Here is a 13,682-nt window from a genome sequence, read left to right as displayed (position 1 = left end):
GTGCCCAGTATGCACGATCAGCGGGTGCTGGCCAATGTATGCCCACTGGCACCCACTGATTGGTGAGGAGACAGACTGGATGGAGCTCTGTCTATGTAAACAAAGCAGAGCTCCGTCCTGTAAGTGAGGATGTGCTGGATTTAGTCTCACTGCAAAGCAGGGAGTTAAATCCAGCAATTCCTTATTGAAAGCAGCACATAGTACACACAAAAACACTGGTTGGGCACAAAGTTAACCCTTTGATCACCCTAGATGATTAACCCCTTCCCAGACAGTGTCATTAGTACAGTGACAGTGTATAATTTTAGAACTGATCATTGTATTAGTGTCACTGGTTCCCACAAAGTGTCAACAGTTTCTGTCTGCTATAAGTCCCAGATATAAGTCACTGATCGAGCCATTACTAGTATAAAATAAATCAATACAAATGTAAGTATATACAGTATTTTTTTTACCAAAAATATATAGACGAGTACATAACGGCCTAAGTATATCAAGAAATTTTATTTTTTAAATGTTTTATTAGATATGTTTTTTTTGGTCATTTTTAAGTTTGGGGTACCTTAAAAATCTGTGTTACTATTAATAACATTTATTGCATTTTTTATTTGTGCATTTTTTGGATGTGGCACTCCTTGCTACCTTATGTAACCATTGAAAGCTATACTATATCTAACAATGTTATAACTTGTTTATTTATATAAATTATTTCTGAATTTTATGTTAAAGACTTTCCAATATATTTTTTTCCATTAGTTTCCTTTCTGCAGTTGTGCTACATCTTTGTTGCTAACTATTAGTTAAATCACAAGTATAAGACAGCAGAGGACAAGCCATTTGCTAAGCTCAAATCATCAATTACCAAAATACATACATTGTTTTGCTTTCTTAAAAAATTCTGAATACAAACTGATCTTTCAATTAACGCATAATCAGTTACAATCATTGTATCAAAATGTCTTCTTACTTCAGAATGCATATGTTGAGCAGCGACAAAATAGGTAAAATAACAAAGTGACATTGTAACTTTGGAAACAAGTCCTACACTGGCTCAGTGGTTTGCACGATAACAGGCTACTCTATCATTACAGACAGCAGGAAAGCAACTTTGAATCTATTGAGAGCTACTAGAATCTCAGGGTAAAGCAACATTTATTACTTGTACTATAAAATATCCAACAAAGCTTTCATTATCCAACACAGAGTAACTGTTTGTAATTCACTGAATTTAAAGAGTTCCAATTTAACTTTCTACTGGACAATGCCAGTCATTTACATGGATTTATATATGGTTGAGTGAGGATGAAAATTGCTGGCGCTCCTGTTCTATAGAATGCATTCTTAACCCAGACAAGGTACATCTCACCTTCTATCTGCGATTAAAAAAGTTCCAGAGAGCCAACAAGACTCACAGGATCACCCCCCAAGAAGAAAGAAATAAGGGTCTGGATTCAGATACAATTGTGTATCTATGTGCCGGCGTAACGTATCTGTGATAAGGTTACGCCACCGTAAATTTGGGCGCAAGTTCCGTATTCAGAAAGAACTTGTGCCCTTAGTTAGGATGGAGTAACGTATTTGGTCCGGCGTAAGCCCGCCTAATTCAAATGGGGATGATGTGGGCGTGTTTTATGTATATTAACCTGCCTGGCGGTATTCCCGAGTCTGACTCGGGGTTAGATTTTCCTGCTGCGAGCGGTAACCCCGAGTCAGACTCGGGCTTGCCTCGCTAGATCCACAGGCATGGTTTACTTACCTTGTCCCTGGATCCAGCGATGCCACCGCGCTGTGTGACGCCGATCTCCGTTCCCTGCGATGTTACGACGCACGGGGACGGAGAACGGCGCCAAATTCAAAAAAGTAAACAAACACTATACATACAGTATACTGTAATCTTATAGATTACAGTACTGTATGTAAAAAAAACACACACCCTTGTCCCTAGTGGTCTGTCCTGTGTCATGCATGTCATTTTATATAATAAAAACGTTTCTTTCTCCCTGCAAACTGTAGATTGTCCATAGCAACCAAAAGTGTCCCTTTATGTCAAAAATAGTTTTAGATCAGCTAAAAAACAGCGATAATAAATTATAATCACTTGCAGAATCGTGCGATAGCAATTTGTGGGGAAATTCGTCATAAAAAAAAAATAATGACAGCAACAATTCTGCAACTGAGCAAATTTCAGTGATTTTGATTTGATTACATTATTGAATCATTTTTATTATAATTATATTATTATTTGTTATAATTATTTATAATTATTTATTATATTATAATTTATAATTTTGTTTTTAAAAAAATGTCATACCCGGGATGCCTATTAGAATCTTGTTTGGTCAGATTTAAGTGAGTTATTTCTAAAAATTACAGACCTACAATATAAAACGCCAAATTTCCTTGCAAATAACGGTACCGCTTTCAGCATGTTTTTTCTGAAAGAATCATACCGCCAGGGAGGTTAACTGTGACCCCGCGTATTTGACGTATTTTACGAACGGTGCATGCGCCGTCCGTGGAATATCCCAGTGTGCATTGCTCCAAAGTACGCCGCAAGGACATACTGGATTCGACGTGAATGTAAATGATGTCCAGCCCTATTCGCGAACGACTTACGCAAACGACGTAACATTTTCAAAACTCGACGCGGGAACGACGTCCATACTTAACATTAGCTACGCCTCATATAACAGGGGTAACTATACACGAAAAAAAAGCCTAACGTAAACGGCGTAAAAAAATGCACCGGCAGGACGTACGTTTCTGAATCGGCGTAAATACCTAATTAGCATATTCCTTGCGTAACTAGACGGAAGCGCCACCTAGCGGCCAGCGTAAATATGCAGCCTAAGATACGACGGTGTAAGACACTTACACCGGTCGGATCTTAGGGAAATCTATGCGTAACTGATTCTCTGAATCAGTCGCATAGATACGACGGCCCGCACTCAGAGATAGAAGGTCCGGGGCTTAAGTGGTTAATTGAAGATGAGAATGCTACCCAACTTCACCAAGTCTCTGGATTTTTATTACACTATTGATTCCTCTGGTTCACAAAATAAATTTTACCATTCTGACTATTACATTCTTTGAAACCTAAACAATACTTAATACTATCTAAACAAAATATATTGGGGCATCCTTAAATAGCAATGAATGTGACATTTACAAAACATTCACGACAGGTGAATGTTCCAGGTACATGGCAGTGATTGATTCATCACTACAATATATTTGGTGGAAGTCACATTTACCGCTTACCAAATAGAACTCATAGGGGTCAATTTACTAAAGGCAAATAGACTGTTGCACTTTGCAAGGGAATTTTTACCAGAGCTTAAAGTGGATGTAAACCCACTCTCATCCTTTCTAAACTACTGCCGTAGTGCCGATCTATAAGGATATAGATGTCTCCTGCATGTATTGTTACCTGTCCAATGTCTCCCCTCTGTCTGTTATAAGAACTGAAAAACTGCAGATTCTGTAGGTGGATCTGTTGTCTGGAGCTCAGTGGGTGGAGTCATGATGTCAGTAGACTCCCCGCCCACCTCTACACTCCTCTTGTCAACATGCATTTTGTCCTGTGTATTACTTACACTGAATTCTGCTATAATCACTAACATCCAGTCAAAATCCAGAAAAGTAACCACATGACTTCAGAAAAGGAGTGGGGGTGGGAATTAAAAAATACTGCCTGTCTCCAGGCTAGTGTATGAGATATGTAAATAACCTGTCACTCACAGCAAAGGGGCGGAAAAGACCAAGGTTTTTCTCTGTTAGTCCATTTTATCTCACTGAACAATAAAAGAGGATTGCTCAGAGCTGGATTAACTCTTTGTGGCAAGACTGGGCACAGATGATAGGAAAAAAAAATGGGTTTACATCCACTTTTATGAGTGAAGTAATGTTCTGCTGACTTTCATCGTTAATTAAAGCGGGGGTTCACCCTTAGAGGGCACTTTTCCCCCTTAGATTCATGCTCGTTTTTACTAGGGGAATCGGCTATTTATTTTAAAATATGTGCAGTACTTACCCGTTTACGAGATGCATCCTCTCCGTCGCTTCCGGGTATGGGCTTTCGGGAATGGGCGTTCTTTCTTGATTGACAGGCTTCCGAGAGGCTTCCGACGGTCGCATCCATCGCGTCACGATTTTCCGAAAGAGGCCGAACGTCGGTGCGCAGGCGCAGTATAGAGCCGCACCGACGTTCGGCTTCTTTCGGCTACGAGTGACGCGATGGATGCGACCGTCGGAAGCCTCTCGGAAGGCTGTCAATCAAGAAGGAACACCCGCTCCCGAAGACCCATACCCGGAAGCGACGGAAGAAGATGCATCTCGAAAACGGGTAAGTACAGCTCATATTTTAATACAAATAGCCGGTTCCCCTAGACTGAACGAGCAGGAAGCTAAGGGGAGAAAATTTTTTTTTTTACAAATGGGTGAACTCCCGCTTTAATAATCATATGCAAGCAAAATTATGTTTTTTTTTTATTCTCCTTACATGTGATTACTCAATCACCCATATACCCATTCATTGCAAAGTGAAATTTTACCATATTCACTAAGCTCTGGGGAAAATTCCCTTCCAAAGTGCAATTATATTTGCAAAGTGAACAGCCTATTTGCCTTTAGTAAATTAACTCAATAATGTCAATGTTCACTAGGAACTGATAACTCACAAAGGCATGCCATGGCTGAGCTTGAGAATTTCACTGACCTTGAAATCAGGCAATGTCTAATTAATATAAGGCTCTGGAGTCCTTGAAGCCACAGGCCCAAACAGCCAGGGTACCACAGTACAAGTAATATTCAGTCTGGAGTGCATATTGAGCTTGACTAGGGCCACATAATTACCAGCTGCAAGAGAAATCACCTTAATAGACTACACAGAGTTTTCTGTAGAGCCCATTTTGTTTAAGTTATAGAGCACTATAATAAAGTGCTTGTTTTCATGTTCCATCAATAGGAGAAAAAAATGGAAAGTCATCAAATTTCAAAATATCTAATACTTGACTACAATATTTAAGGCCCCAGTCTTTAACAGTGGGGTACATTTTCTGTGAAATAATCGGTTTATTTTGCAAGGGAATTTCAATGCTAAGAAAACAAGGGACCTCACCCATGCTCATGTAGAATATTACATTTTATTTCATCTTTACAAGCTGACAAGCATTGATAGATTTACAGTAACGATCTACAAATGACAGCTTTAACTATACCAGATTTGTTTTCTGTCACAGGAGACTCTACTTACTTTACCTAACTTTTTCATATCCTCACAAAAACACTTGAAAACTTTAGTTTCCTTCACACACGTTTGAATGCATGCTTGCAGTTTGCCTCCACAGAGACAAAAAATTGCCATCTATCTCCTGTTTAAGTTTACTGAGGTTGTCCAATGCTAATACACTTACCCCCTCAACTCAACACTTAGCTAAGCCCTCAAACCCTTAAAGATGACCCTCAAACCCTTAAAGATGACCCTAAAACTTAAACTTTTTCAACAACTTTTTTAACCTCCCTGGCGGTAAACCCGAGCTTGACTCGCGGTGGATTTTTTATGCTATTATCGGTATCCCCGAGTCACGCTCGGGGTGGATGTGCAGAGTGTGCAGCGGCTTACCTTCTCGCTGGATCCACAGGCAAGTTACTTACCTTGTCCCTGGATCCAGCGATGCATCCCCGCTGTGTGAGCGAGCGGGTCCTCGCTCGATTCACAGTGTCCCCTTGTGCCGCCGATCTCCATTCCCTGCGACGTTACGACGCACGGGGGCGGAGAACGGCGCCAAATTTAAAAAGGTAAACAAACACCTTACATACAGTATACTGTAATCTTATAGATTACAGTACTGTATGTAAAAAATACACACCCCCCTTGTCCCTAGTGGTCTGCCCAGTGCCCAGTGCCCTACATGTACATTTATATAATAAAAACTGTTCTTTCTGCCTGCAAACTGTAGATTGCCCATAGCAACCAAAAGTGTCCCTTTATGTCAAAAATGGTTTTAGATCAGCTAGAAAACAGCGATAATAAATTATAATCACTTGCAGAATTGTGCAATAGCGATTTGTGGGAAAATTCGTCATAAAAAAAATAAAAGTAATGACAGCGACAATTCTGCAACTGAGCAAATTTCAGTGATTTTGAGTTGATTACATTATTGAATAATTTTTATTATAATTATATTATTATTTGTTATAATTATTTATAATTATTTATCCCTGCTGAAAGAGGGCACAATCCAGCCCATCTTGAAAAAACCTACCCTAGACCCTAAGGACCCAACTCATCGCCGTCCCATAACAGGTCTAAACGTTCTCTCCAAGGTAATGGAGAAAGTAGTGGTACAACAGCTGCAACAGCATCTAGATACCCATAATCTACTTGATCCATTTCAATCAGGTTTCCGTCCCAAACACAGGACGGAAACAGCATTACTTAAAATATGGGACGACGCTCTTGAGGCCGCAGGCGAAGGAGAACTTGTCTCCTGGTTTTGCTGGACCTAAGTGCAGCCTTTGACACGGTAGACCATAAACTGTTACTGACGCGACTGGCTGAAGTAGCCAGAGTCGCAGAAGGTGATTTACCATGGTTTTCCTCCTTTCTAGAAAACCGATCACAAACAGTGAAACTGGGATCTTTCACGTCTGAAAAGCGCACGGTGTCATGTGGAGTCCCCCAAGGGTCCCCACTGTCGCCGGTGCTTTTCAACATCTATCTTCGCCCTCTCTTTGAAATCATCAGTAGCCAAGAACTACTCTATTACTCATATGCAGATGATACGCAATTGTATTTGCGCATCTGCAACAAAAAGGATCATCATCTCAGTTTAGAGAAATGTCTCTCTTTGATAGAAAACTGGATGACTAAGAGTTGTCTTAAACTCAATAGCTCTAAAACAGAACTTCTCATGTTTCATGCCAGCCGCAAGAGTCAACTGGCACCAACCTGGACACCCCCGCCCATTCTGGGCCAAATCATCACCCCTAGCTCCAAAGTCAAAAGTCTCGGGGTCATCTTCGACACCTACATGACAATGGACGCACAAATAGGGTCAGTAGTCAGCGGATCGCACCATCTGTTGCGCCTACTACGCAGACTTATTCCATTTATTCCCAAAGAAGACGTAGCAGTCGTGGTGGGAACAATTGTGAACTCCAGACTGGACTATGCAAATGCCCTTTACCTCGGACTCCCAAAGTACCAAATCTCTCGTCTGCAAGTCGTTCAAAATACGGCCACCAGACTTGTGACTGGGAAAAAACCATGGGAATCAATCTCACCTTCGTTGAGAACCCTTCACTGGTTGCCAGTAAAGGACAGAATTGCATTTAAAGCACTCTGTCTGACACATAGGTGCATCCATTGGAAGGCTCCGCAATATCTTTGCGACAAGATAGAACCCCACAATTCCAATCGCGTTCTGCGATCCACCGACCAAAATCTGGTCAAGGTACCCAAAGCAAGATACAAGTCCAAAGGAGAAAGAAGGTTTGCTTTCCAAGGTCCTAGACTATGGAACACTTTACCAACCAGCATTCGGTTGGAGGAAAACCACCTGGCCTTCAGAAGACAGATTAAAACTCTGCTCTTCTGATGTCAAGAGACAGGAACAACAAGCGCCCAGAGGCGATTTAGTTTGCATGTGCCGCGCTATATAAGTCTTTCATTCATTCATTCATTCATTATATTATAATTTATAATTTTGTTTTTAAAAAAAAATCATACCCGGGATGCCTACAAGACTCTTGTTTGGTCAGATTTAAGTGAGTTATTCCTAAAAATTACAGGCCTACAGTATAAAACGCCAAATTTCCTTGCAAAATAATTGTACCGCTTTTGGTACGTAATTCCAGACAGAATCATACCGCCAGGGAGGTTAAAAACCACAGAGGTGATCAAATACCACCAAAAGAAAGCTCTATTTATGGGGAAAAAAGGACGTCAATTTTGTTTGGGAGCCACGTCGCATGACCGCGCAATTGTCAGTTAAAGCGACGCAGTGCCGAAAGCTGAAATTTTGCCTGGGCAGGAAGGGGGTATATGTGCCCAGTAAGCAAGTGGTTAACTAACAACGTAAGACTAAACTCACATCTTTTCATGCAGTGCAAGCATAAATAATTTGCCCAACAAGATATGCAAACTTTGAATCACATGTTGTAGTTTTGATGTGTTTATTGTTCACAGAATGGGAAATGTGGATGGGGTCTTGCACTGACATTACTGTATTTCCTAATCCAGACCAATTGCCAGCAACCTACTAAGTTGGCAATTGGGGACATCACTATCAGACTGTTTTTCACAGTGGTTCCATTTGAAGCTATTATACATTAGCCTTTGAAAAGTTCTTGCTAGCTAATGTCAAATTTGGAGCTTGCTACTCAAGAGAATCCATAAGGCGGCATCAAGAATTAGATAGCAGGTAGCAAATTTGTGCATCACAGATTGTGCTGAAGAGAAACGTTTTTGGCATGTCTAGTAAAAATATCCATCTATGTAACCTTGACACTTTTCATGTTAAGATTTAAAAAGGATTAAATTGTATTTAGATGTTAAAATTTACTGTAATCCTTGTGTTCATATATCAGTATTTTGAGCTACAAAGCTGCTTATTGCCTGTTATCAAATACTTAATAAGGGTAGAGTGATAGCTTGGCAGAATGCAGTCAGTATGTGGTATATTACTATATTTTAGAGGAAAAGAATAAAGCAAATACCGTAGTTTTCTTCATTGTATGCTACCTTATATTTCTGAATGCTTAAGAATTTCCCCATGGGAAAGAAATTTGTTTTCATGACCATCTTGGTATTGGATCATGGCTTTGCTGCTTCATGTCAGACCTCCCCCCCCCCCAATAACTGGTGATCTCATGACTGGTGGGGAAATGATAAAAAAATATCAGAGAGATCCTTGCACTGCAGGTTCTCCCAGCTTATGGTTTTCTCTCCAGCAAGAAGAACAGTGAAGAGCTCAGCAGTGACATCATCAAATCTCACTACAAATGTTGTGAGGTTAGAATACATCTCCTGTTACACATAATAAATACAAACATTTAAGAGACTAAAAGGGATCAAACAAGAGTTCATGTTGGGGTTTACATACACTGTGGGCCTGATTCCCAAAGAGCTGTGCAAATTTAGGATTATCTAACTTATGTCATTTAAGTTACGGCGCCCTAAGTTGGTGTCGTAAGTACCGTATCCACAGCGCATTTGCGCACAAAATTGCGCCATCCTTAACCTAAGTTCCAATGCGTAAGGCGTGGTTATGGCAAGTGGGAATGAAGTGGGCGTGCTTTATTGTAATGAGCCGTGACCCCATGCAAATGAAGGGCCGGCCGTACTGCGCATGCGCGCACGAATCTGGACCTCACTGCGCATGTGCAGAACTTTGGTCATCGCAATCAGTGAGATAGGTAAAAGGCCAAGCGTACTTAGTTTGAGGATCGCCCTGTGTCTAAATAGCCCCAGTCAAACACACTTCTATTGCAAAAGTATTTCCCTGTGTTCCCTTCCTAAAGCAAGTTGCTTCTGCTTTGAACGTTTGTCAGTGTTTGTTGGTAAGATTTGTTTGTGAGAAAAGTTTTTGTGGAGTTGGAGGGTATAGTTGGTGTTTGTTTTTGATAATTTGTTCTTTGTTTTGATTGTTTGCCTGTTTGTTTTTGATAAGTGTGTCTTTTTTGGTGTGTGATTGTTTTTTGTTTCCCTTTTTTGCCTGTTTGTTTTTGAATTTATAGTAGCTGTCTGTTTTTTGTTTTTTTTTTTGCTTGTTTTTATTTTCTTTGTTGTGTGTGTGTATTGTTGTTTGTTTTTTGGGTGAGTTCCCTGTTGCTGGGTGTTGTCTGTCATGGCTCCCAAGCGCAGGAAGCTAAATTTTACAGTGGCAGAGAAGCATATACTTGCTCAGGGCGTCATTAAATATGGGCGATTTCTCCATGGCCCTGAGAGCCACAACACCACCCCGGCCGGGAGGAAGGAGATCCTTAAAAATATCACCGATCGGATCAATGCGGCGGGGGGGGGGAGACCAGGACCATCGCTGGAGTTCAAAAAAAGATCAATGACTTGAGGCGTGTCCCGGAACAAGCTGGCAACGCTGCATGCCCATACCAGGGGCACTGGAGGAGGGGGACCCTGCCCAGTCCGGATGAGTGAGGAGGAATGGGCAGTGGCCCAGTGTTTCCACCCACAGCAGGTGGTGGGCCTGCCTGGCTTTGACAATGATCCTCTTATGAGGACAGGTAATTTTTTTGAATTTCTATCTGGTGATTAGCATGTGTGGGTGGGGGAAGGGAAGATGTGCCAAGTGTGTGGATCCACCAACCTGTGATTGTTTTGTGTCCTCCCCAGATGGCCAGGAGGTTGCAGCCCCATCAGCCCAGGAGGTTGCTGGGTCATCAGCCCAGGAGGTTGCTGGGTAATCAGCCCAGGAGGTGGCAGCCCCATCAGCCCAGGAGGTGGCAGCCCCATCAGCCCAGGAGGTGGCAGCCCCATCAGGTCAGGCGGTGGCAGCCCCATCAGGGCAGGAGGTTGCTGGCCCATCAGGGCAGGAGGTTGCTGGCCCATCAGGGCAGGCTGCTGCACCACCCCCAAGACAGGCTGATGCAGAGTCCCAAGAAGGGCAGGATTCGCCATGGGAGGGGAGTGCCTACAACTCCCCTAATTTGGATGTTGAGTGGGAGGAGGATGAGGGGGAGGAAGATGACAATATTGAGATTGGGCAGCAAATCATGATGGGCCAAGATATGACCTTTGAGTCATCCCTTGAGGGAACCCCAGAGGCGCCCAGCAGTCAGGCCACCATCATGGGTGGCCCCTCCCAACCCTCCTCCAACATGCAGCAGCACCCATGGCTCACTCCAACCCCTCCTCCAAGGCCACAAGCCTCAGGGGCAAGTAGGAGACCGACCCCGGAAACCAGGGGGGGGTTTGTGCGTCTGTCGGTCAGTCTGTTGAGGGACAATGCCCGGCAGACCCGCAGTCTGGCTGAACTAAAAAAATCAATGACCAAGGTGGAGCACAGCCTGGGTGCAATGAGGGAGTCACTGGGTGACGTGGCCACCAACTCAGTGGGGGTCATCACCTGTTTGTGGGACCTGAAAAACGCAACAACAGGTGTGGCCCAGGAGGTGACTGCCCTCACCCAGGCTGTGCAGGCCAATACCCGGGCTGTGCAGGCCAATACCCGGGCTGGCCAGGCTAATACGGCTGACATTACTTCCTGTCTGACAAGGATAGCCGTTGCCTTGGAGGGAAGGCCAGCAGGAGGACAGACACCAGGGGAGGCTCCTTCTTCCCCTGCACAGACCCCCCCCATGAAAATACTCCCTCCCCTGCACAGACCCCCCCGTGAAGATCCCCAGATCCCCCAGTCGGCCGTGGCCGTCCCCGTGGCCGTGGCCGTGCCCGTGGGCAGCCCAGAAGGAGCACTCGGCAACATCCTTAAGTTGCAGGGGTACTTTTTTTTTTTTTTTTTTTTTTTATACTGTACTTAATATTTGGTTTATGTGTGTGAATGATGTGTGAATGTGGGGGGGGGTGGCATTCCTGAAAACATAAGGGTGTCACCCTCAGTTTTGGTGGAGTAGGGATCCCCAGGACCAGGGAGAAGTCATCCTAGGTTCCTGAATGGTGTATGAATGCACAGTGACATAATTGGAGCCGTGGCGGGGCGTTACTGCTCCCAAGTACCAAAGGGGGGGGGGGGTACTTGGATCTAATCCAATTCGATGTGCATGTGATGTGTCTGTGCTAGGGACCACAGTGACGTGCATTCATGCATTCTCATTGTGAGATAATTAATGTGCGTTTTGTACCAAAAAAAACATTCTCATTGTCATATAAGTAATGTGCATTTTATGTACAAAGAAAATATTTAAAGGTCACATAATCTCTGTGATTTTTTCAGGGCAAAGCAAAAAAATATAGATAATTAGGGTCCATTTACTGGGCAAAGATGCCTTCAGCCAGTTGTCTCCTTATTGCCTGGCCCTCAGCAGACCGGGTAGAGGGGTTTGGGGGGGGGGATTGCCTGGGTGGGGGGTTAGGTCAGGACATATCTCAACATGCAGGCCCCTTCTCAGAGCAAAAATATGGAGGATGGAACATGCCCCAATAATTTGGCAGACAAAGTCTGGGGAATACAAGAGTGTACCCCCAGTCTTGTCAAGGCATCTGAATCTGGACTTGAGAAGGCCAAATGTCCGCTCTACTATTGCCCGGGTCTGGATGTGCACCTCGTTGAATTTGCGTTCTCCGGGTGTTTGGGGGTTCCTAAAGGGGGTCATCAGGTGGGGTCCCAACGCATATCCAGAGTCACCTGTAAGGGAAAAGACAGGAGAATATTAGTCATGCATGTGCCCCTTGTGATGTCTGCATCATGGGGGGGGCATACCTGACACCAATGTCACTCATCAATCAGCCAGCTGTCTCCATACACATTCTGCTCCAAGTCTTGGTAGATCTTGGTCTGCCGTAGAATGTAACTGTCGTGGCACGACCCTGGAAACTTGGCACAAACGTGCCAGATGAGGCCATGGGCATATACAATCATCTGGACGTTGATCGAATGCCAGCCTTTCCTGTTTCTGAACAGGTGTTCAGTTTCATGGGGGTGCTGTAGTGCCACATGGGTGCAGTCTATCGCCCCGATGGTCCTTGGGAAGCCAGCAATGCTGTAGAAGTCTGTCATGGCTTGCAGACGCTGCTCCTCCTGGGTGGGCATCACAAACTGGTTGGTCATGCGCCGCAGTATGGCAGGGACCACTTGATGGACACATCGGCTCATTGTCGACTGCACCATCCCAGCCAGACCTCCAGATGCACGCTGGAATGAGCCACTGGATAAAAAATGGAGGGTTGCCATCACTTTATGGAGAGGTGTCAGGGCATGGGAGCGTCTGGTTGGGGTGATAAGATCCTCATGAAGTAGTTGGGTGATCTCCAGGATGGCTTCCCTATCAAACCTGTAGTTGCCATACACCTCATAATCTGGCATTTGGAAAAGATCACGCCGTGGCCGATAGACTCTCGCCTGTGCCCTCATCCTCCTCCTCTGTGCCCTCCTCCTCTTTTGTGCCTGTATGGCGGCAAGTGCCGTCAGAATCATAGCTGGCCCTGGCATTTTTCAACAAAGATCCTTCTCAGCTATAGCTCTAAGCTCTAGTCACTACCTACAGCAAACCCTTCCACAGCATGTGTAAAATTAGGGCTGGTTTTATAATGTGGAAATTTAGTCAGGGAAACTAACAGGTGCGCACAGGGTGGAAAATACGGCGCACACACTTAATTTTGAGAATCGCCCTAACTCCCTCATTTGCATCTTTGCCTATCAAAAACAGCGGCGAGGCTAGCGTAATTTGCGCCCGGGGATGCGCAGGTGTAACTAATTTAGGTACGGCTGAAAATACGGAAATCTGGGCTTAACTCGTTTTGAAGATCGTGCGCAAATATACGCGCCGTGTAAATTTAGAAAACATGAGTTAAGTCTGCGTATCTCTTTTGGGAATCAGGCCCTGTATGCGTATAGCTAGGATAGCCCTATGGATCCTAAATATAAAGATGCTATAAAACAACCCCCTGATAGCTAGTGTTCATGTTTATGTGCTTAAGCAGTACCGTTAAAGACATACATTTGAATGTGCAATGTGAGATTGTCTAATGCACCAATGCTCTTATA

General features: G+C 43.8%; 1 protein-coding gene across 1 annotated transcript in view; it reads right to left on the bottom strand.

The window, feature by feature from the left end:
* UNC13C (unc-13 homolog C) overlaps positions 1–13,682 on the bottom strand; it is an 829,386-nt gene that overhangs the window by 118,078 nt on the left and 697,626 nt on the right. The window lies entirely within an intron of this gene.

This window comes from Rana temporaria, chromosome 3 (assembly GCF_905171775.1).
Source record: "Rana temporaria chromosome 3, aRanTem1.1, whole genome shotgun sequence".
NCBI lineage: Eukaryota > Metazoa > Chordata > Amphibia > Anura > Ranidae > Rana > Rana temporaria.
The sequence above is the reverse complement of the archived record's forward strand: the minus strand, read 5'-3'. Positions and strand labels throughout refer to the sequence as shown.